General features: G+C 41.9%; 1 long non-coding RNA gene across 8 annotated transcripts; it reads right to left on the bottom strand.

Annotated features, from left to right (window-relative positions):
* Positions 1–18,695: 18,695 nt before the first annotated feature.
* LOC107821743 (uncharacterized) lies at positions 18,696–23,057 on the bottom strand. Of its 8 annotated transcripts, none has more exons than XR_012710631.1 (7): positions 22,733–23,055; positions 21,782–21,902; positions 21,507–21,687; positions 20,986–21,128; positions 20,068–20,159; positions 19,867–19,910; positions 18,696–18,933 (listed from the first exon to the last, which is right to left on the bottom strand). It is a non-coding gene; the product is annotated as an uncharacterized LOC107821743 (long non-coding RNA). The 8 variants fall into 8 exon arrangements; XR_012710629.1 differs by having other exon boundaries at positions 21,507–21,698; positions 22,838–23,054; XR_012710630.1 differs by having other exon boundaries at positions 22,838–23,054.
* Positions 23,058–23,588: the final 531 nt, after the last annotated feature.

Below are 23,588 nucleotides of genomic sequence, written 5' to 3'. Positions count from 1 at the left end.
ATACTCCTCATTGAGAGAGAGAGAGAGAGAGAGAGGGTGAGGAGGTTTATTGACGGTCTTATCCAGCCGATTCGTCTTTAGATGGCTATAGAGGCCGGGAGTGAGATTACTTTTCAGGAGGCGGCCAATGTGGCTCGTAGAGTTGAGATGGTTCTATCAAAGGGAGGCGGACATGGGTCATACAAGAGGCCCCGTCATTCAGGTCGATTCAGTGGTACCTCATCCGGAGGTCGAGATTCGTATGGTAGAGGCTATCCTCCTAGGCTCTTTCAGTCAGCGCTCCAGGTTTCTCACGGAACTTCAGGTGGTCGTGGTCCCCAAATGTAGTATCCCGATCAGCAGTCCTACAGTGCACCACCTGCTCCTATCAGTGCACCGCTACTTCAGAGTTTTCGGGGGGGTGGTCATTCAGGTCGACAGGGCCAGCAGTCTCAGCAGCCGAGGGCTTGTTACACTTGTGGTGATATGGGTCACATTGCCAGGTTTTGCCTTCGAGCACCGAGTAGCTCTCAGCATCATGGTTCTCATGCTATGGTACAAGCACCAGGTGTTCCACAACCCACCTAGCCAGCTAGAGGTGGGGTAGAGGTGCTAGAGGTGGAGGTAGAGGTACTAGAGGTAGAGGCCAGCCAGCTGTAGCCTGTCCCAGAGATGCAGTTCAGGGTGGTGGGGTCCAGCCCAATGTTAAGCCCTTCCAGCTAGGCCCGAGGCTGAGGCTTCTGATGCAGTCATTACAGGTACTATTCTGGTTTGTGATAGAGATTCTTTAGTGTTATTTGATCTAGGGTCTACCTACTCGTATGTGTCATCTTATTTTGCACCGTATCTGGTCATGCCTAGTGATTCATTGAGTATTCCTGTTTATGTGTCTACACCGGTGGGTGATTCTATTATGGTAGATCGAGTCCATCGTTCTTGTATTGTGGTGATTGGGGGTCTTGAGACTCGTGTGGATTTGTTGCTTCTAGACATGGTCGATTTCGATGTTATATTAGGGATGGACTGGTTAGCACCTTACCACGCTATCTTGGACTGTCATGTCAAGACTGTGACCTTAGCCTTACTGGATTTTCCCTGTTTAGAGTGGAGAGGAACTCCTGGTCATTCTACCCGCAGTGTTATCTCATATGTGAAGGCTCGACGTATGGTCGGGAAGGGGTGTTTGGCCTATTTGGCATATGTTCGTGATTCTAGTACTAAGGTCCCTTCTATTGATTCTGTGCCCGTTGTTCGAGAGTTTCCTGATGTTTTCCCTTCAGACTTGCCGGGTATGCCACCCGACAGGGATATTGACTTTTTCATTGATTAGGCTCTGGGCACTCAGCCCATTTCTATCCTGCCGTATCGTATGGCCCCACCTGAGTTAAAAGAGTTGAATGAGCAGTTGCAAGACTTGCTTGAGAAGGGTTTCATTAGGCCGAGTGTTTCGCCTTGGGGTGCGTCGGTGCTGTTTGTTAAGAAGAAGGATGGATCGATGAGAATATGTATTGATTACCGGCAGTTGAACAAGGTTACAATCAAGAATAAGTATCCATTGCAGAGGATTGATGATTTGTTTGATCAGCTTCCGGGAAAGGCTAATATGGTGGCCGATGCGTTGAGTAGGAAGTTAGCCAGTATGGGCAGTCTTGCTTATATTCCGGTCGGAGAGAGACCGCTTACTTTGGAAGTTCAGGCTTTGGCCAATCAGTTTGTGGGGTTGGATATTTCTGACCCATTTGTGTGTCCTTAGAGACACGGTGCAGCACGGAGGTGCTAAGCAGGTTACCTTAGATGATGATGGAGTTTTGAGATTGCAGGGTCGAGTGTGTGTGCCAAATATGGATGGGCTCCGAGAGTTTATTTTAGAGGAGGCCCATAGCTCCTGGTACTCTATTCATCCGGGCGACGCGAAGATATATCAGGATTTGCGGCAGCATTATTGGTGGCGGAGAATGAAGAGGATATCGTAGCATATGTGGCCCATTATTTGAATTGTCAGCAGGTCAAGTACGAGTATCAGAGGCCTGGTGGTTTATTTCAGAGGATTGAGCTTCCCAAGTGGAAGTGGGAGCGGATCACTATGGATTTCATTGTTGGACTCCCGCAGACTCAGAGGAAGTTCGACGCAGTATGGGTCATTGTTGATAGGTTGACCAAGTTAGCGCATTTCCTTCCTGTGGCGGTCTCCTATTCATCCGAGAGGTTGGTTGAGATCTATATCCGGGAGATTGTTCGCCTTCATGGTGTGCCTATATCTATCATTTCGGACCGAGGTACGCAGTTTACCTCGCATTTCTGGAGAGCAGTTCAGCGAGAGTTGGGCACTCGGGTTGAGTTGAGTACAACATTTCATCCTCAGACGGACGGGCAGTCCGAGCGGACTATTCAGATTTTGGAGGATATGCTCCAAGTTTGTATCATTGACTTTGGAGGCTCCTGGGATCAGTTTTTGCCTCTAGCAGAGTTTGCCTACAACAACAGTTACCAGTCGAGTATCCAGATGGCTCCTTATGAGGCTTTATATGGTAGGTGGTGTAGATCTCCGGTTGGACGGTTTGAGCCGGGAGAGGCTCGATTGTTGGGTGCGGATCTGGTTCAGGATGCCTTGGACAAGGTCAGAATTATTCAAGATAGGCTTCGTACAGCTCAGTCCAGGCAAAAGAGTTATGCAGACCGCAAGGTTCGAGATTTGGCATTCACGGTAGGTGAGCGAGTATTGCTTCGAGTGTCGCCTATGAAGGGCGTGATGAGATTTGGGAAGAAGAGCAAGCTTAGCCCTAGGTTCATTGGCCCGTTTGAGATTCTTGATCGAGTGGGAGATGTGGCTTATAGACTTGCATTGCCGCCAAGCTTATCAGCCGTGCACCCAGTGTTTCATGTGTCCATGCTCCGGAAATATCACGGTGATCCATCCCACGTGTTAGATTTCAGCACTGTCTAGTTGGACAAGGACTTGTCTTATGAGGAGGAGCCGGTAGCTATTCTAGACCGGCAGGTTCATCAGTTGAGGTCGAAGAGTTTTCCTTCTGTTCGTGTTCAGTGGAGAGGTCAGCCTCTTGAGGCATCGACCTGGGAGTCCGAGTCCGATATGCGGGGCCGTTATCCCCATCTTTTCCCCGTCTCAGGTACTTCCTTCTTCTGTCCGTTCGAGGACGAATGGTTGTTGTAGATGTGGAGAATATGATGACCCAAAAGGTCATCACTTGTTTTAAAACGAAACTTTCATGTTCTTAGGCCTTGAAAACTTCATTTAGAGTCACCTCGATTTGCGTGCATAGTCCGGGCGCATAGCCGGAAAGCTTAAATATGAAATTTTGTGAAAAATGATAAGTTTTGACTGTAAAATGAATAAATTTGACTTCGGTCAATATTTTTGGGTAAACGGACCCGGATTCGTGATTTGATTTTCCCGGAGGATCCGTAGGAAAATATGGGACTTGGGCGTATGCCCAGAATCGAATTCCGAGGTCCCGAGCTCGAGAAATGAATTTTTAAAGGAAATTATTTTCTGAAAATTTTTAAGAAAATTTGAAATGAAGTTTGATTAGAAAGAGATGGTATCGGGCCCGTATTTTGGTTCCGGCACCCAGTACAGGTCTTATATATGGTTTAAGTCATTTCTATAAATTTTTGTTAAAAACGGACGTCGTTTGACGTGATTCGGACCTAAATTGCTAAATTTGATACTTGATGAAGTTTGATAAAAAGTTCTTGATTTTGAGGTTTGATTCATAGTTATTGAGGTTATTTTGGTGATTTTGATCGCACGGATAAGTTCGTATGATATTGTTGAGTTAGTACGTGTGTTTGGTTAGGAGCCCCGAGGGCTCGAGTGTGTTTCGGCAAGTTTTGAACTTAGGAAAAAGTTGCAGATTCAGAGAAGTTGCAGGTCTCTGAAGCCAGGTCTCGTGGTCCACGGTGGAAACTCCGCGGCCGCGGTAGGGACTCCGCGACCGCGGTGAGATTTGTGCGGTCCGCGGTGAGCAAGGCCAAGCCTCTGCGGCCATGCTTGATTTCTTGCGGTCCGCAGTGGAGCTCCGCGGCCGCAGTCCGTTTTATGCGGTCCGCGGTGGAGCTCCGCGGCCGCAGTCCTTTTTATGCGGTCCACAGAGAGGGTTTGAGAGGAGTATATTTAAACGGACTTTTCAGTTATTTTTAACTTTTCAAAACCCCAAAAGCATAAGAGGCGATTTTTCAAATAACGTTTCTTCTCCAAATCAATTGTAAGTCATTTTTAACTAGTTTTCTTCAATCATTAACATCTTTTAACATGATTTCAACTTCAAATCAATTATTTTCATGGGGGAAATTGGGTGTTTTGGGTAGAACCTAGGTTTTTCAAAAAATGAGGATTTGGACCTCGATTTGAGGTCCGATTTCAAAATAAATTACATATTTTAGTTCGTGGGGAATGGGTAATCGGGTTTAGGTCCGAATTTCGGGGTTGAACCAAGCCGACCCAAGGTCGATTTTTGACTTTTTGGGGAAATCTTTATAAAATCTATTTTCATTCATTAGAATTGATTCAATTAGCATTTATTGATATCGTTAAGCAAATTGTGGCTATATACAAGGGAGTTGGTGGTGGAAACAAGAGGTAAAGCGGTAGTTGAGGCTTGAATTGTGTTCATTGCATCGAGGTAAGTGTTTGGTCTAACCTTAGATTGAGGGATTAGGAGTTGTGTCATATTTACTATTTGTTTCTTGTCGAGTACGACGCATAGGCATGGTGACGAGTATCTATACGTTGGTGTCAAGAATGACCGTGGGTCTTATATTGTAGTTTTCATGATTTCGTTGTATTATTCATGCCTTGGTGAAGATTCCTAATTGTTGTATAAGGTTTGTGGAAAGAATTGTGACCTCTGAACATTGAGGAGCGTTAGCTCAAGTTGTATAGTGAAACTGTGAAAGTACAAGTGACAATTGAACTTCTAGAGTATTGGCTCAAATTGTGAAATGAGTTGTGAAAGAATAAGTGATAATCTAACCTATAGAGTATTGGCTCGAGTTGTGAAGTGAATTGTGAAGTAAAATTGAGAAAGAGTTATTAAATTGTTCCCTTGCCGGGATATTGTTGATTTGTTAATTATCTCCCTTGTCGGGATGTTAAGATTATTGATATTGTTCCCTTGCCGGGATTTAATTATTTAATTGTGTTCCCTTGCCGGGATTTCTATTATTATTTTGTTTATTCCCTTGCCCCTTTGTTTGTGATTGTTATTTGGGTGAGGAAGAGTGTTAAAGCACGTAGGGTGATGTCGTGCATTGTTTGTTATTGTGAGGAAAGAGTGTAAAGCACGAAGGGTGATGCTGTGCATTGTTTGTTATTGTGAGGAAAGAGTGTAAAAACACGAAGGGTGATGCCGTGTCGCACGACGTACCATTCCGTGCCGATTCTATTGATTATATGTTGAGAAAAGAGAGTAAAAACATGAAGGGTGATGTCGTGCACATTTTGATTATATGATTGTTTTGGTGAGGACGAGAGTAAAAGCACGAAGGGTGATGCCATGCACGTTTTTATTATATAACTACTTTGGTGAGGCTGAGAGTAAAAGCACAAAGGGTGATGCCGTGCAATTGTTGATTCCTGTTTCTTTGTTGATATTCTAGTTATGTCGTTCTTTCCTTACTTGATGCCTATCTATTCAGAACTATTGTCGCCCCCACAACATGTTTCCCCCTCCCACATTGACTGGTTATTTTTGTATTTCTTTTCCGCTGTATATATATATGAACTGCACAGGTTTATTTGGAGTCTAGTCCTAGCCTCGTCACTATTTCGCCGAGGTTAGGCTAGACACTTACCAGCGCATGAGGTCGGTTGTGTTGATACTACACTCTGCATTGTGTGCAGATACAGGAGCAGCTTTCGGACAGTAGTTGGAGTGCTTCCTTCAGTCCACCCGGAGACCCAAGGTAGACCTGTAGGCGTCCGTAGGCCCTGTCGTCCCCCTCTATCCCTTTTTATCTATTTCATTTTCTTTCGTTCAGAAACAGTATATTGTATATTCTTCAGACCTTGGTTGTAGTAACTCTTAGACAGTCTGTGACACTTTGACACCAGATTTTGGGCATTGAGGTTTTAAAGTAGTAATAGACGCTGATTTTAGATATTTCATCGTTTCCTTCCGCTTAATTATTTAAGGTTCCGTTGTTTTAATGTTATCACTTGTTTTTGTTAAAAAGAAGTAATTCGATAATGAATTAGGTAGTTAAGGGTTGGCTTGCCTAGCTTTCGTTAGTAGGCGCCATCACGACTCCCGAGGGTGGAAAATCCGGGTCGTGACAGCCCGTCATCTGCTCCATTTGCTTCATCACCAGCTGGATTGCATCCATCTAGATTTTAGGCGGACGGATCACAACAGTGGTCTGGATCGCAGCATAGGTCTAGATCGATGCAGGTAGGTGGATCGTAGCCATCTTTATCAGGGATCCAGTCTCTTTCTACACAGAGTTCGTCTCCTAGCATTTCTAGACTTCGTCTTCGAGATAGTAGCGCTAAGCCAGATGCCTCCCCTTCTACGCATGCTTCAGATTCATCGGAGGATGATGATCCAGAAGAAGTGCGGTATGATCGTTATCATAGGATGATCATCAGGCCTGAGGGCAATGGGTAAGATTTATTTATTACTTCTTTATTTTTGCTGAATTATAATAGCTACTCTTCTTTATTTAATGTAATTGCTATGTTGCAGGTTCATAACTAATAATCGGGTTACAAAGATAATCACTGAAATTCTTGGCCGGTTGTATAATGCACCCTATCCGACTTGGAGTGACTTTCCACCGGAGCTCGTGCATAAAATTTTCAACCAATTTAAGGTTTTAATACAATTCTTATCTATTTAAGCATAACAATATTTCATCTAACATTACATACTTTATTTGTGTCACGACGCCAAATACCCCGGTTGTGATGGCGCCTATCACAATACTAGGCAAGCCAACCCAACAAGTAACCACAATAAATTCTTTTTATAAAACCATTTTCTAAAACTGATTAAGTCTCGAACTTTCATAAGAAATATATAAAATACTGAAATGTGCGGAAAACAGTACAACAACAAACCAACACTGCCCAACAAATCTGGTGTCACGAGTCTAGAGCCTCTAAATCAACCAGTCCGACTGAATAATACATAATAAGCCCTAAAATGTAGAAAATAAAGATAGGAAGGAGGAAAGCAGGGTTGCGGATACCGTGCAACTATCTTGTAGTCTCCGGTAAGCTCCGATAATGCTGGAGACCCTCACTCTGCCGCTCAGGCACCTGGATCTGCACACAAGGTGCAGGGAGTAACGTGAGTACGCCAACTCAGTAAGTAACTAAAGTAAATAAGGTCTCATTTAAGTGCCGAGCAATTAAAAATCATATATTTGAGTATGCAACAGAGTATCAAACCAACTCAACAGTTTAAAAGCCAGTTACTTCGTAAAAACTTCATTTTCAATTGAAATACTTTGAAATCATTTACTTAGAAGTTTTCAACAGAGGATCATTATAAAAGAAGAGTAAAGTCAGCAAAAATATCATAAATGGGCCCCTCAAGCAAGGTATCACTCATAGATATAGCCTTTCGATCACTCGTGCTCAACTCTCGTCACACAGTACTCACACTCAGCACTCAGGCTTAACAATATCTCATAATAGTAATAATCATAATAACCGATGTGGTGTGCAACCGGATCCATAGTTTATAGTCGACTACGCTCACTGGGGGTGTACAGACTCCAAAGCGGCTCCTACAGCCCAAGCATCATATTGTTGTGGCGCGCAGCCCGATCCAATATTTATATATAAGTATCGCTGCGACGTGCAGCCCGATCCATAATATATATATATATATATATATATAATCCTCATTAGGTCCTCAACCTCTCTTAGTCATTAACCTCACAGCCCATCGGGCATAACAGTGGAAATTAGGGAAACTCAGCTCAAACAGTTTTCACATTTAAAGAAGTAGAGTGATGAAAACCAGGTTAAACAATAAACAGGTACAACATGACTGAGGATATGCTTTCAAACAAATAGAGTGAGGAAAATAGTAAAAATGCCCTTAAGAGTCTCAACAGGTCGGCACAAGGCCCCAAACATGACATATAGCTCATAATATAGTATCAATCTCTAAAATAAGTGATATCATAAGATTTAAATTAAATATGCGGCTTAATAGTCGCTACAGGACAGACCAAGTCACAATCCCTACCGGTGCACGCCCACACACTCGTCACCTAGCATGTGCGTCACCTCATTTATCAAAACAATACGAAATACCGGGATTTTATACCCTCAGTTCCAGATTTACAATGGTTACTTACCTCAAATTGGATGAAATACTATTGTGCGCTGCCTTTGCCTCTCGCCTCGGTCTCAACTCACACCGAATCTACCCAAAATCAGAATCATAACATTAGATTATGCTAAGGGAATGAAGCCCAAGTGAAAATAATTAAATTATACCAAAAATCCCGAAATTGGCCAAACCCGACCCTCGGGACCACGTCTTGAAATTCCATAAAAATGACATCAATAGAATCCTTATCCTCCCACAAGTCTATTCATACCAAAAAATCGAAATTGGACCTCAAATGGCCCCTCAAATCCCCACTCAAAGCTCCCCAATATTAAACACTAATCCCTCAATTTTCTTCCTTAATTTCCACTAATACCATGATTAAACAATGAAAAATGGTCATAAACTCAAGTAATAAAGCTTAGGTAACTTACCCAAATGATATTCTTCGATTTCCCCTTGAAATTCACTGCCCTAGCTCACTTCCCGTCTTCAAAAATGGAGAACTTAGCAAAAATTCGCGTAGGAAACCTTATGTTTACTGTAAAAATGGTAATAACAATTAAATTTGTTAATGGGACTCTAAAAATACGTAATCTATTTTTATGCTAGTTGTTAGAGTAGTTGATGTTAGATATATGAAACTTAACGACAAAATATGAACTAAAGCAGGGTTATAATCAAACCGAGGGGCTTGCTGTCCGGGCCTCGAACTAACTGAGTAGGGGCCTCGAGGTCGATGTCTGGTCTCGGGCTCGAGCTATTGGGGATAATCAGGAAGGGGCTACAACTAGGATATAATTAAAGGAGGCTCTTTATAGCCAATACCAAGCAATAAATGAAAGTGGTGATCTCGAGCGAGTAAGTTAGAGAAAAAAGAGAGAGTTCTTGTATATTCCGTGTAGAATAGTTGGAGCAACAACGGCCCCCTACAAAGTGATGAGGATCCCCTTTATATAGGAGGAAAAATCCAACATAGTACAAAATGTATTAATTGTAAAGGCATAGAGATGGGACGGCTAGACGTGACACCTTGATACAGGTTCCAGACAGGCTGGCTTTGCCAGACTTAGTCGCATGCCTTGGGAGTTCCCTATTTTACTCTAGCCTCGATCAGTATCCTCTTTAGGTCGGACCTCGATGAGCTTCGAGGGAGGGAACTCGGTCACAGCTTTGCGTCCTCGAGGCCTCGAGGTCTTTCTCTGAAATGACTTAATAGCAAGAAATTGGACCCTCTGATTTCGTTGCATACACCTTATATAACTTCTGACCCAGGTATTTCGCACCTGCGAGCCCATTTTCCGCTTCTGTGCTACCGCTTATGCGGTCCTACCTACCGCACCTGCGAAAATGACTAAAAACCTCAGGACCACACCCGCGGTCATTCTCTCGCACCTGCGCAATCGCAGATGCGTCCATAAGTCCGCTTCTGCGGCTCCGCCTGACTTACCTCTCGGCCACTTCTGTGGCTTGCTTTAGCATCTGCGGGAGTCGCACCTGCGGCCTCCCAACCACTAATGCGGTTATGATAGCAACCATAAGACTTCAGCTGCCAAACTTAACTCCAAAATCTCCCGTCAACCATCCAAAATCACCCTGAGGCCCCCGGGACCTCAACCAAAAGCACGACTAGTCATATACCTATATCCCAACTTATACAAATCTTCAAAACACCTCAAACAACATCGAATCAACTACATCACATCGGATTCAAGCCTAAGGTTCCAAAATCTTCCACATTCCGCTTTTGATCAAAAAGTCTACCAAACCGCGTCCGAATGACCTTAAATTTTGCATGCACATCCCAAATGACACAACGGACCTACTGAAACTCCCGGAATTCCATTCCGACCCCTATATCAAAATCTCACCTACCAACCGGAAAACGCCAAAATTCCATTTTCGCCAATTCAAGTGTAAATCTACTCCGGACCTTCAAATCCCATTCTGATCACGCTCCTAAGTCTCAAATCATCTCCCGAAGCTATCCGAACCCTTAGAATTAACATCCGAGCCCTTATTCACCTAAGTCAACATCCGGTTGACTTTTCCAACTTAAGCTAACTCAAAAGAGACTAAGTGTCTCAAACCTTACCAAAACCTCTCCGAACCCAAACCAATCAATCCGATAACATGTAATACAGCTGAACAAAACAATAAGAAGCAGAAATGGGGGAAACAGAGTGGTAACTCATGAAACGACTGGTCGGGTCGTTACATCCTCCCCCTCTTAAACAAATGTTCATCCTTGAACAAGTCAAGAAACATACCTGAAACCTCAAATAGGTGAGAATATCTGCTCCGCATCTCCCGCTTGGTCTCCCAGGTAGCCTCCTCTACGGGCCGACCTCTCCACTGCACTTTCACTTAATCTATATCCTTTGATCTCAACTTTCTAACCTGACACTCCAAAATAGCCATTGGCTCCACATCATAAGTCAAATCATCACATAACTGAACCGTGATGAAATCCAAAATATGAGACGGATCGCCAATATACTTCCGGAGCATAGAAACATGAAATACCAAATGCACACTTGACAAACTGGGTGGCAAAGCATGCTCATAAGTCACTCCCCCAATCCTCTGAAGCACCTCAAAATGCCCAACTGAGGATTCAATTTACCTTTCTTCCCAAATCTCATAACACCCTTCATAGGTGAAACCTTCAACAGAACCTTCTCACCAACCATGTAGGACACATGTCGAACCTTCCTATCAGCATAACTCTTTTGTCTCGACTGCGTTGTACGAAGCCTGTCCTAAAGTACCTTCACCTTGTCTAAAGCATCCTGCACCAAGTCTGTTCCCAATAGCCTAGCCTCACCCGGCTCAAACCAACCAACTGGAGATCTATACCACCTCCCATACAAAGCCTCATATGGAGCCATCTGAATACTCGACTGGCAACTGTTGTTATAAGGAAACTCTGTGAGTGGTATAAACTGATCCCATGACCCTCCAAAATCAATGACACAAGCACGCAACATGTCCTCCAATATCTGAATAGTGCATTCGGACTGCCCGTCCGTTTGAGGATGAAAATTTGTGCTCAACTCAACTTGAGTACCCAACTCTCGCTGCACAGACCTCCAAAACTATGAAGTAAACTGAGTGACCCTATCTGAAATGATGGAAACTGGGACACCATGCAAACGAACATTCTCTCGAATATAGATCTTTGCCAACCACTCTGAAGAATAGGTAGTACACACAGGAATGAAGTGTGCGGACTTGGTCAGCCAATCCACAGTCACCCAAATAGCATCGAACTTCTTCAAAGTCCGTGGAATCCCAACTACAAAGTCCATGGTGATCCGCTCCCACTTCCACTCTGGAATATCCATCCGCTGAAGCTAGCCACCCGGTCTCTGATGTTCATATTTCACCTACTGACAATTGAGACACCGAGCTACAAATTCCACAATGTCTTTCTTCATTCTTCTCCAATAATAATGTTGTCTCATATCCTGATACATCTTCGCGGCATCCGGATGAATGGAATACCTCAAGCTATGGGCCTCCTCTAGAATCAACTCCCGAAGCCCATTCATATTGGGCACACATATCCGGCCATGCATCCTCAATACTCTGTCATAACCAATAGTTACATCTCTGGCATCATCGTGCTGAAATTTGTCCTTTAGGACACGCAAATGAGAATCATCATGTTGGCGCTTTCTGATGCGATCAAATAAAGAAGACCGAGAAATCACACAAGCCAATACCCGACTAGGCTCCAAAATATCCAACCTCACAAACCGATTGGCCAAGGCCTGAACATCAACTGCAAAAGGTCTCTCCCCAACTGGAATGTATGCCAAACTCCTCATACTCACCGCCTTCCTACTCAAGGCATCGACCACCACATTAGCCTTTCCTAGATGGTACAAAATAGTGATATCATAGTCCTTTAGCAGCTCCGACCATCTCCACTGCCTCAAATTGAGATCCTTCTATTTGAACAAGTGTCGGAGGCTACGATGATCAATAAACACCTCACAAGACATACCATACAAATAATGCCTCCAAATCTTCAATGCGTGAACAATGGCAGCCAACTCCAGACCATGAACAGGGTAGTTCTTCTCATGGGCCTTCAACTGATGAGAAACATAAGCAATAACTCTACCCTCCTGCATCAACACACAACAATACCAACACTCGAAGCATCACAATACACGCTATATGAACCTAAAGCTGATGGTAAAACTAACACTGGAGCTGTAGTCAAGGTTGTCTTGAGCTTCTCAAAGATCTCCTCACACTCATTCGACCACCTGAATGGAGCACCCTTTTGAGTTAACTTGGTCAAGGATGATGAGATAGATGAAAATCTCTGAACAAACCGGCGGTAGTAACCCGCGAAACCAAGAAAGCTACGAATCTCTGTAGTTGAGGATGGTCTGGGACAACTTTGAACTGCCTCTATCTTCTTTGGATCAACCTGAATACCCTCACTAGACACTACGTGCCCCAAGAAAGCCACTGAACTGAGCCAAAACTCGCACTTGGAGAACTTTGCATACAGCTTCTCCTCCCTCAATCTCTACAACACAACTCTCAAATATTCCACGTGCTCCTCCTGACTATGCGAATACACCAGAATATTATCAATGAAAACTATGAAAAACGAGTCGAGATAAGGCCGAAACACACTGTTCATCAAATGCATGAATGTTGTCGGGGAATTGGTCAGCCTAAAAGACATCACCAGGAACTCATAATGACTATATCAGGTCTTGAAAGCTGTCTTAGGAATATCCGAGTCCCTGATCTTCAACTGGTGATAAGCTGAACGGAAATCAATCTTGGAAAACACTCTCGCTCCCTGAATATGGTCAAACAAGTCATCGATACGAGGCAAAGGATACTTGTTCTTGATTGTTACTTTGTTCAACTGCCTGTATTCAATGCACATCCTCATTGTGACATCCTTCTTCTTCACAAACACATGCTCACCCCAAGGCGACACACTAGGCCAAATAAACCCCTTATCGAGGAGTTCCTAAAGCTGCTCTTTCAACTCCTTCAACTCCGCTAGTTCCATACGATATGGTAGGATAGAAATGGGCTGAGTGCCCGGCACCAGATCAATACCAAAATCAATATCCTTGTTCGGTGGCGTGCCCGATAGGTCTGCAGGAAACACATCGGGAAAATCCCTCACAATAGGAACAAAATCAATACTAGGAGTCTCTACACCGACATCCCTCACAAAGGCTAAGTATGAAAGACAACCCTTCCCAACCATCTTCTGGGCCTTCAGAAATGAAATCACCTTACTGGAGACAAAATCAGTAGAACCTCGCCACTCAATCTGTAGCACACCTGGCATAGCCAACGTCACTGTCTTAGCGTGACAGTCCAATATAGCACGACACTGAGATAGCCAATCCATTCCCAATATCACATCAAAGTATACCATACAAAGCAACAATATATCCACTCGGGTCTCTAGACCCCCAATAGTTACCACACACGACCAGTACACACGGTCCACAATAATAGTATCGCCCACCAGAGTAGATACATGAACGGATGAAGCAAGAGATTCACGGGGCGTATCCAAATAATGAACAAGATATGATGACACATATGAAAAAGTGGAACCGGGATCAAATAACACAGAGGCATCTCTGCGGCAGAGTGAGACAATACCTGTAATCATAACATATGAAGCAACAATATCTGGTCTACTTGGAAGTGCATAGAAATGAGCCTAACCACCACCTGATTGACCTCCCCCTCTGGGGTGACCCCTAGCTGACTGACCCCCACCCTTAGCTGCCTGAGCGGGTGGTGAAGTAACTGGAGCTGAAGTCGAGGGCTGACCCCTCTGCTGAGACGGACCCTCAAAAAGACAAGGACATTGCCTCCTCATATGCCCAAACTCTCCACACACATAACAACTTCCCGGTGCTGGAGATAGGGACTGAAAGGAACCCCTGGCACTGGAATGACCAGTAGAAGGACCTAGCATGGAAAAACCCTGATATAAAAGAGCACGAGACAAACTCTGGGCTGAAGGGCATTGAGTGATGAATAGCCCTGATGAGAACTGTGAGAACCATGACCTGATGATGCCCCACGATAACCTAAGCGAGCTGACTGAGCCATCCTGAATAGACTACCTCTGTCGTGCTAAAACTGACCTCTTGTAGGAGCACTACCAAAGCTACCAGATCCCTGAGGCCTCTTGGCCTCCCTCTCCTTTCTCTCCTGGCGATGAACTGACTCAATCTCGCGGGCGATGTCAACAACCTCCTCAAAAGTAGCACCTAACACCCTCTCTCTAGTCATGAGAATCCAAAACTGATATGTGAGGCCATCAACGAACCTTCTGATTCTCTCTCGATATGTGGGAACCAACCAGACCGCATAATGAGCTAACTCAGAAAACCGCATCTCATACTGTGTCACAACCATATCTCCCTGATGCAACTGCTCGAACTACTTGCGCATCTCCTCTTTGCGAGACTGTGGCACATACTTCTCCCGAAAGAGAACAGAGAATTGATGCCAGGTAAGGGGCGCTGCACCGACAGGCCTACGCCTCTCATAAGCCTCCCACCAAGTAAAGATCTACACCACTGGTCTCCAAAATACCCGATGTACGAAGAATCCTCTGACACTTGTCCAAGAAACCTTGGGCATCCTCGCCTTCAGTACCACTGAAAGTCGGAGGCTGAAGTTTACCAAACCTCTCCAATCGACGCTGCTCGTCGTACGACATAACTGGTACCACATACTCCTGAGCTGGTGTAACCGGCTGGGCTGGAGGTGCCCCCGGTGTCTGAAGTCCCTGCACAACCTACTCAGGTGTGCAAGCAACGGGAGTTTAAGTACCTCCCCCGGCTGGAGAAGTAGATGCAGCCGTAGTAATAGAGACTGCCTGAGCCAACCCAGTGCATACTGATAGAATCTGAGCTAAAGCCTCCTGAAGGCCTGGAATCACAATAGGCACAGTTGGTGCCTGAGCTGGTGCTGCTGGAGCATCCGCAACTGGGACCTGATCCTAAATTGGGGCGGCTGGTGAATCTGTAGGTGCTACCCTAACTGCTGTGCTGGCTACACCCCTGCCCCTACTATGGCCTCGACCGCGTCCTCGGCCTCTAGTGTCCCCAACTGGTGGTATTGGTGGTCACTTATCCTGACCAGTAGCATGTGTCTTCACCATCTATAAGAGAATAGAATAACAAAAGTTTAGTATTCGTATCAACAGATTCGCACGACAAGAATTTCATGAATATGAATTTTTTCCTAAAGGTTCTGCAGCCTCCTAAGGATAAATACAGACGTCTCCGTACCGATACGCGAGACTCTACTAAACCGGCTTATGACTTGCGGGACCTATGTAACCTAGGCTTCGATACCAAATTGTCACAACCCCAAATACCTCGGTCGTGATGGGGCCTATCATAATACTAGGCAAGCTAACCCAACAAGTAACCACAATAAATATTTTTTGTAAAACTATTTTCTAAAACTGATTAAGTCTCGAACATTCATAAGAAATATATAAAATACTAAAATGTGCAGAAAACAGTACAACAACAAACCAACACAGTCCAACAAATCTGGTGTCACGAGTCTAGAGCCTCTAATTAGAACCAGTTCGACTGATTAATACATAATAAGCCCTAAAATATAGAAAACAAGGATAGGAAAGAGGAAAGCAGGGCTGCGGACACCGTGCAACTACAGTCTCCGATAAGCTCCGATAATGCTGGGGACCCTCACTCTGCCGCTCGGGCACCTGGATCTGCACACAAGGTGCAGGGAGTAACGTGAGTACGCCAACTCAGTAAGTAACTAAAGTAAATAAGGTCTGAGTGCAGTGACGAGTAGTTAAAAATCATATATATGAGTATGCAACAGAGTATCAACCAACTCAACAGTTTAAAAGCCAGTTACTTCGTAAAAACTTCATTTTCAATTGAAATACTTTGATATCATTTACTTAGCAGTTTTCAACAGAGGCTCATTATAAAAGAAGACTGAATTAGCAAAAATATCATAAATGGGCCCCTCAGGCAAGGTATCACTCATAGATATAGCCTCTCGGTCACTCGTGACTCAACTCTCGTCACACAGTACTCACACTCAGCACTCAGACTCAAGCTCAATAATATCTCATAATAGTAATAACCATAATAACCGCTACGGCGTGCAGCCCGATCCATATTTTATAGTCGACTACACTCACTAGGGGTGTACAGACTCTGGAGGGGCTCCTACAGCCCAAGCATCATATCGCTGTAGCGCACAACCCGATCCAATATATATACAATCCTCACCATTAGGTCCTCAACCTCTCTCAGTCATTAACCTCACAGCCCCTCGGGCATAACAGAGGAAATCAGGGAAACTCAGCTCAAACAGTTTTCACATTTAAAGAAGTAGAGTGATAAAAACCAGGTTTAAACAATAACAGGTACAACATGACTGAGGACATGCTTTCAAACAAATAGAGTGAGGAAAATAGTAAAAATTCCCCTAAGGATCTAAACAGGTTGGCACAAGGCCCCAAACATGACATATAGCCCATAATATAGTATCAATCTCTAAAATACGTGATATCATAAGATTTCAAATTAAATATGCGGCTTAATAGTCGCTACGGGACGGACCAAGTCACAATTCCTACCGGTGCACGCCCACACGCTCGTCACCTAGCATGTGTGTCACCTCATTTATCAAAACAATACAAAATACCGGGGTTTTATACTCTCAGTTCCAAATTTACAATGGTTACTTACCTCAAACCGGATGAAATACTACTCCGCGACACCTTTGCCTCTCGCCTCGGCCTTAACTCGCGCCGAATCTACCCAAAATCAGAATCATAACATTAGATTATGCTAAGGGAACGAAGCCCAAGTGAAAATAACCAAATTATACCAAAAATCCTGAAATTGGCCAAACCCGACCCTCGGGCCCACGTCTTGAAATTCCATAAAAATGACATCAATAGAATCCTTATCCTACCACGAGTCTATTCATACCAAAAGCATCGCAATAGGACCTCAAATGGCCCCTCAAATCCCCACTCAAAGTTCTCCACTATCAAGCCCTAATCCCTCAATTTTCTTCCTTAATTTCCACTAATAGCATGACTAAACAATGGAAAAATGGTCATAAACTCAAGTAATGAAGCTTAGGTAACTTATCCAACTGATATTCTTTGATTTCCCTTTGAAATTCATCGCCCTAGCTCACTTCCCGTCTTCAAAAATGGAGAACTTAGCAAATATTCGCGAATGAAACCTTATATACTTTCTAACCCAGGTATTTCGCACCTGTGGGCCAATTTTCCGCTTCTGCGGTCCTACCCACCGCACTTGCGAAAATGACTAAAAACCTCAGGACCGCACCTGCGGTCATTCTCTCGCACCTGCGCAATCGCAGATGCGTCCATAAGTCCGCTTCTGCGGCTCCGCCTAACTTACCTCTCGACCACTTTTGTGGCTTGCTTTAGCATCTGCGGGAGTCGCACCTGCGGCCTCCCAACCGCAGATGCAGCTATGACAGCAACCATAAGACTTCAGCTGCCAAACTTAACTCCAAAATCACCCGTCAACCATCTAAAATCACCCCGAGGCCCCCGAGAGCTCAACCAAATGCACGACTAGTCATATAATCATATCCCAACTTATACATATCTTCAAAATACCTCAAACAACATCGAATCAACCAAATCACATCGGATTCAAGTCTAAGGTTCCAAAATCTTCCAAATTCCGCTTTTGATCAAAAAGTCTATCAAACCGCGTCCGAATGACCTGAAATTTTGCACGCACATCCCAAATGACACAATGGACCTACTAAAACTCTCGGAATTCCATTCCGGCCCCTATATCAAAATCTCACATATCAACCGGAAAATGCCAAAATTCCATTTTCGCCAATTCAAGCCTAAATCTACTCCGGACCTCCAAATCTCATTCCAATCACGCTCCTAAGTCTCAAATCATGTCCCGAAGCTATCCGAACCCTCAGAATTCACATCCGAGCCCTTATTCACATAAGTCAATATCCGACTACAAGAAATCAGACTTTTTGCAGCGCCTAAAATCGCCACTATAAACATTTTGTGGCGACTACAGGGTTGCTGCAAGTAAACCCGTAACTAAATGTTATTTGTGACGACTTCTTGAGGTCGCCACAAAAAATGCACATGTGGCAATTTTACTCGCCCCAAAAAATAAGGAAAAGTTCGCCAAAAGACTGTAGGCCACTACAGATAAAGTCCTTAGTCGCCACTAAAAATTGTAACACTCTCAGTGGCAACTCTTAATCGCCACAATTTCCTGGGTTTAGTGACGACCATAGTCGCCACCAATTGTATTTGTCTTTTTAAAAAAAAATAGCTCCAACAATATTACTACCAATATTGCACAAAGGTAATAGGGCAACTCATCAACATTAGAAGAGACAAAAATAAAGACATTTATCAAACAAAATAACATAGGAAATTTTTAATAAAAATTCATAACATGTTGTAATTGTGCATACACTGAAAACAAAAAGCAAAATAAGATGTCTTCAAGTTTCGCCTTTGCTAGCATCATTTTCTCTTGAAGTCCTGAAACACAGCATACAAGTCCAAGCCGTGAACTCAGAATCCCGAGCCTTGAAAACATACCTGCAATCACCATGATAATGTTTGGAAGTACAGTACATAATTACTTTATCAAAAGTTTCTAGTGAAGGAAAAAAAGTTCCATTCAAGTTAGATATATGCCAAATAAAAATCTAAAGGTTGTTCAAGTCAGGTATATGCTTATCTAAATTCTACATACCTGAAAAAATAAAATTGAATAGCTTGTCATTACATATATCTATTACATACAACTAAACGTCTTTTGTGTCAATTTCCTTTCATAATGACCACAATAAAGCTCATTCATGAATAAATTGTCAACAATGAAGTTAATAAAAATAATTACATGTCAATGAAATAAGCTTTATTAGAAACACAACAGAAGAACATTTATCGTTTACATTAAATTATTATAGCATTTTTATGTTAGTTTTAATAGAGTAACTACGTTTTGCAGTGCATAGCTATATGTTCAAGGACAACAGGCCTCCTAGTACCACATACTCCTGAAACAACCTAGATAATAAAAAATATTTTTGATAATATGAATGAATAGATAAAACAAATTATAACACCCGGGTATCTGAAGATTGGTTAGGAGTAGATCCATACCTTCTATTTCTTCCTTACTCTTCATTTCAAGGTTAAATTTAGATTTTACAAGCATTAGGAACAATTTTCCTTTGAGATTCAATAAGAGACTCAAAGATGTAAGCTTAATAAGTTTGTCAAACTATCTGGCAAAACCAAATTTATCAAGTATGACTGTTGTGGCATGTAGGGGTCCAACTAAACAAGACACTTCAAATATGTAGAATTAGCCAACTACTGTTCGAAAGCCACACTTTCTAACAAATTATTACAAAAATATATATGTGCACTCATGCATAACAGTTATCTTTAAGAAAAAGTCAAATTAGAAAAATAAGAACACGCTCAATAACATAAAGAGAAAAACTGAGAAATGTAACAAACCTCTTGAGTTTCACGATAATGGAGGTGTTATATGTTTAAGAGTCCTGATAAATGGTGCAAACCAAAAAAATCATAATCAGCGGATGCATCTATATTTTATCTAATTACTAAAGTGAGCCACTAAATTTTAACAGAAGAAAAATAAGGGAGGAAAGGTTCAACAAGGTAGTGCTAGGAACTACGTACTAAAATGGTTCATACTTGTCAAGCAGCCAATAATATCTCGCAACAAAGTTGGGTTATCTTCTCCATATGCATAGTAACATGAATTTGTTCTTCATTACCAACCTACACTAAGAAACAAAATAAAATTCATCTTCATGAAATAATTGCAACTTCACCTCAAGATCTTGAAAATTACAGATAGCATTAACTAGGAAGAGAGCACATCCTTCTTATGAGTAGAAAAGAGAAAAGAAAGAAAAATAAGGCAAAGAGAAGAAAATACAAAACAACAAATGTATATCTAAACCATTCTAATATCAGTACATCATCAAAGATCAAAATCTGCAAATACGTTGTGGAGACCATAATTTTTCCTCTCGTGCCACTGGAATTACTCTATAACAAAAAGACAAAGAACAAAGAAGACACTCTAGATGGAGGAAAAAAGGTATAATATATAACCAGATGGAGGGACTAACACCAACATACACAAAAAAGCAACAAAAATAGCAGGTTCATTTTACTAGAACATCTTCAGAAAATTAAAAGAAAAGTTACTATAATCCTACATGAAGTAAAGCTTATCAATCTAGTTAATCTCATAGTGCATTAAATATGAAAGATGAAAATCATTAAGTATACAACTAGTAAATGCCTCACCAAGCAGAGAAGTCCAAACTATTCTACTACAAAAACTTCACCATATCTCTCACAAACACAATTTCACAGCCGCCCATCTAAAAAATTAACAGGTTCATATAGTAAGAAAGACTGCACTAAGTACATCTGAGAATAGAAAGTAACAAGAAATTTTAAGTAAACGAGATTCGTTCAATAAAATAGTTTTGGCATCATAACATGTTATAAGATGAGGCAGTAGATGGACAGAAATAACATATGAGACATAACCATTTTGGGATTAGAACAATACAAGCTGAAACTATTGTAACTTACCTTATGCATCTTGTGGTGATGAAACTCTTGAGAAATCTAGTAACGAGGAGACGAGCTCCTATTTCTGTCCAGGTAGGTACTGTGTTTGGGATAGTTCAGGACACTATTGGTTCTCCTAAGCAGACCCAGTGCAGCAATCATGCCTGCTTGAGAATGAGAAAAAGTAGATTATTATCGACACACTGTTTTGTTCTCATGGATTTTCTTTCTCCTTTTGCTGAAAACTTAATGTGTATTATTATTTTCTGTTCGCTTAGGAACTTGTCTCATGCTTCAAGTTAAAATCTATTAAGCTTGCCAGCAGAAATGGTACTACCTTTAGTCTATCCTCATTGAAGCCATAACTTGAAAGTATTTCAATAAATATAACATCAATAAGCGGTAAAAGCTAAAGTGGTTATCTTTTAAGTTTGAGTTGGAGGAACTAGTGAAAATGTAACACCAGTACAATTAGTATAGCATGTTACAAGGAACATTCATTTTGAAGCAACTCAGTAATTTGTATAGAAAAGGATTTATACCTTGATATGCTCTACAAAATCATATTCCACTCTTTCCTTGGATTTGATCTAGCTCGAATGAAGCTGTTGATGCAGCAACTGAGGGTAAAGGGTGGCCCGTGGTCCACATAAGCATTGTATGTTCAAGTGTGTGAGGAGGATTAAGAGCTACACAATAAGGTCGCGCTGTCTCACCAAGATTCTGTAAGTTTACTTTCAAAGAAAAGAGGCCAGTTAACAAGAAAAAAGACTTTTGTGCTGAAGAACATTACAAATGGTTCTGATGCATCGCACACCTGAAGTATATTGAGCCAATATGTCACACATGCTTTATCGTTCATTGTTCCACGAAAATTTCATGCACCTCATGCTGCTGGGTTGCGAGACAGGAAAGTTGTCTCAATGAAGGTAATATTACTGTCGTAGAGGAATAGAAATAAGTGTTCATTTTGACATCCTAAAATCTTTGTAACACTATGGTTCAAAATACCAACTCACTTCTTTCAAATAAAGCAGCAAGAGAAGAAATTATGAATATTTATCAAGAAGATGCATTCTCTTCAACATTATATTCAGCATTTTGCACGGTGTTCATGAGTAGAATTCATTCACTAATTTCAGAGGCAGTTGCTAACTCTATTTCTTCCTTCAGAAAGCACTTTCAGATTAACCTTAGAAATTTAGTCGGTTGAGTTGTTAACCAATACATAACAAAATGGCAAATTTGAGAAGAAATCACTAGATCGAATGAAATTGCGATTATGATAATTCTTACCACCTGAACTTGCTTTAGACATTAAACCAATAGAACATATTAATGAGAATTAATACTGAAACAATAATAAAAATCAGTAATTACTTAAACCTCAACATAAAACTAACTGAAGCTTACCTAATGAAAGAAGTAGCAATCGAACAGAGAAACAACAAAAAATTAGACCCTCAGTAGTTAATATCCTCACTGACTGGAGCGCAAATTAGCTCTTTTCCTTGAAAAAATGAGAAATTCTACTTTTGCTTTGCAAAAGCATGAATTCTTTACCTTTTTTTCCTTTTCTTCTCAACATATATGAATCTAAAACTTATATGTACAGTAAAACATAAATCAAAACAAAAAATTAAACCATTAAAACAAGAATTGAGGAAAATCACTACACTCCTAAACATGCATTAACCCTAGCAAACGGTAAAGAGAAGAAAAACTTGAAATATCGAAATTAAGCATGCATTCTCGAAAAGTAGTTTACCTTTACCCTTAGCAAACGATTTAGAAGAGGGATTTGAGAAAATAAGGATTAGCACATAAAAGTATTGGGGGAAAGGGGCATTTTCAGCCGATGAAGAGACCTCACCTTGTCCTAATTTGTGGAGAGAGCTATGAGAGAGACTGAGAATAAAGGTATTCAGCCGAGGGACTAAAATTTGTGGAGGGAGACTAAAATTTGTGGCCTAAAATTTTGTTATTCGCGGGAATCGAAAATTTTCACCTAGAGTGGCATGTACTAGCAGCGACTCCTTAAAATCTGCCACTGATTGTGGAACTTTTTGTAACGACTTGGACCTTGTCGTTGCTAAAACTGCAACTTTTAGCAACAATTAGATTACTCGCCGCTAAATCCTTAATTTTAGGTGCGACTTTTATTGTCGCCACTAAAAGTAGCTTTTCTTGTAGTGGCTACGAGGAGGCTATTGGTAATTCCATAAAATATTTACATCTATTTTTATCGAACTATATTTATATATGTTAATTTAGTTAACACGTTTTATTATATTTGTAGGGAAAAAATATGGGAGGAAGATGACTTATGATGAGTTCTTCATGGAGACTCATATCCGGAAGAAGAAGGCACCGACAGATCCAAGTAGATGGGTCGAGGACCGGGCACAGACTGCATATGTAAGTTTCATAACTACTATAAATATTTACAATATTATATAGTTAATAATTTTCTATCTTCTAAATAAAAGGTCGGTACAAGATTAAAGTGGAGGAGCACACTCAGAGCTTGCCACCGAATGAGCAAGACGAGCGACCACCCCTTTCAGATGAAGAAGCGACGAGGATATAGTTGGGTGTTGTCAGTGGTCCTAAAAAGGGGATAG

The sequence above is a fragment of the Nicotiana tabacum genome, chromosome 6, assembly GCF_000715075.1.
Source record: "Nicotiana tabacum cultivar K326 chromosome 6, ASM71507v2, whole genome shotgun sequence".
Taxonomy (NCBI): domain Eukaryota; kingdom Viridiplantae; phylum Streptophyta; class Magnoliopsida; order Solanales; family Solanaceae; genus Nicotiana; species Nicotiana tabacum.
This window is presented reverse-complemented; position numbering and strand designations above follow the sequence as displayed.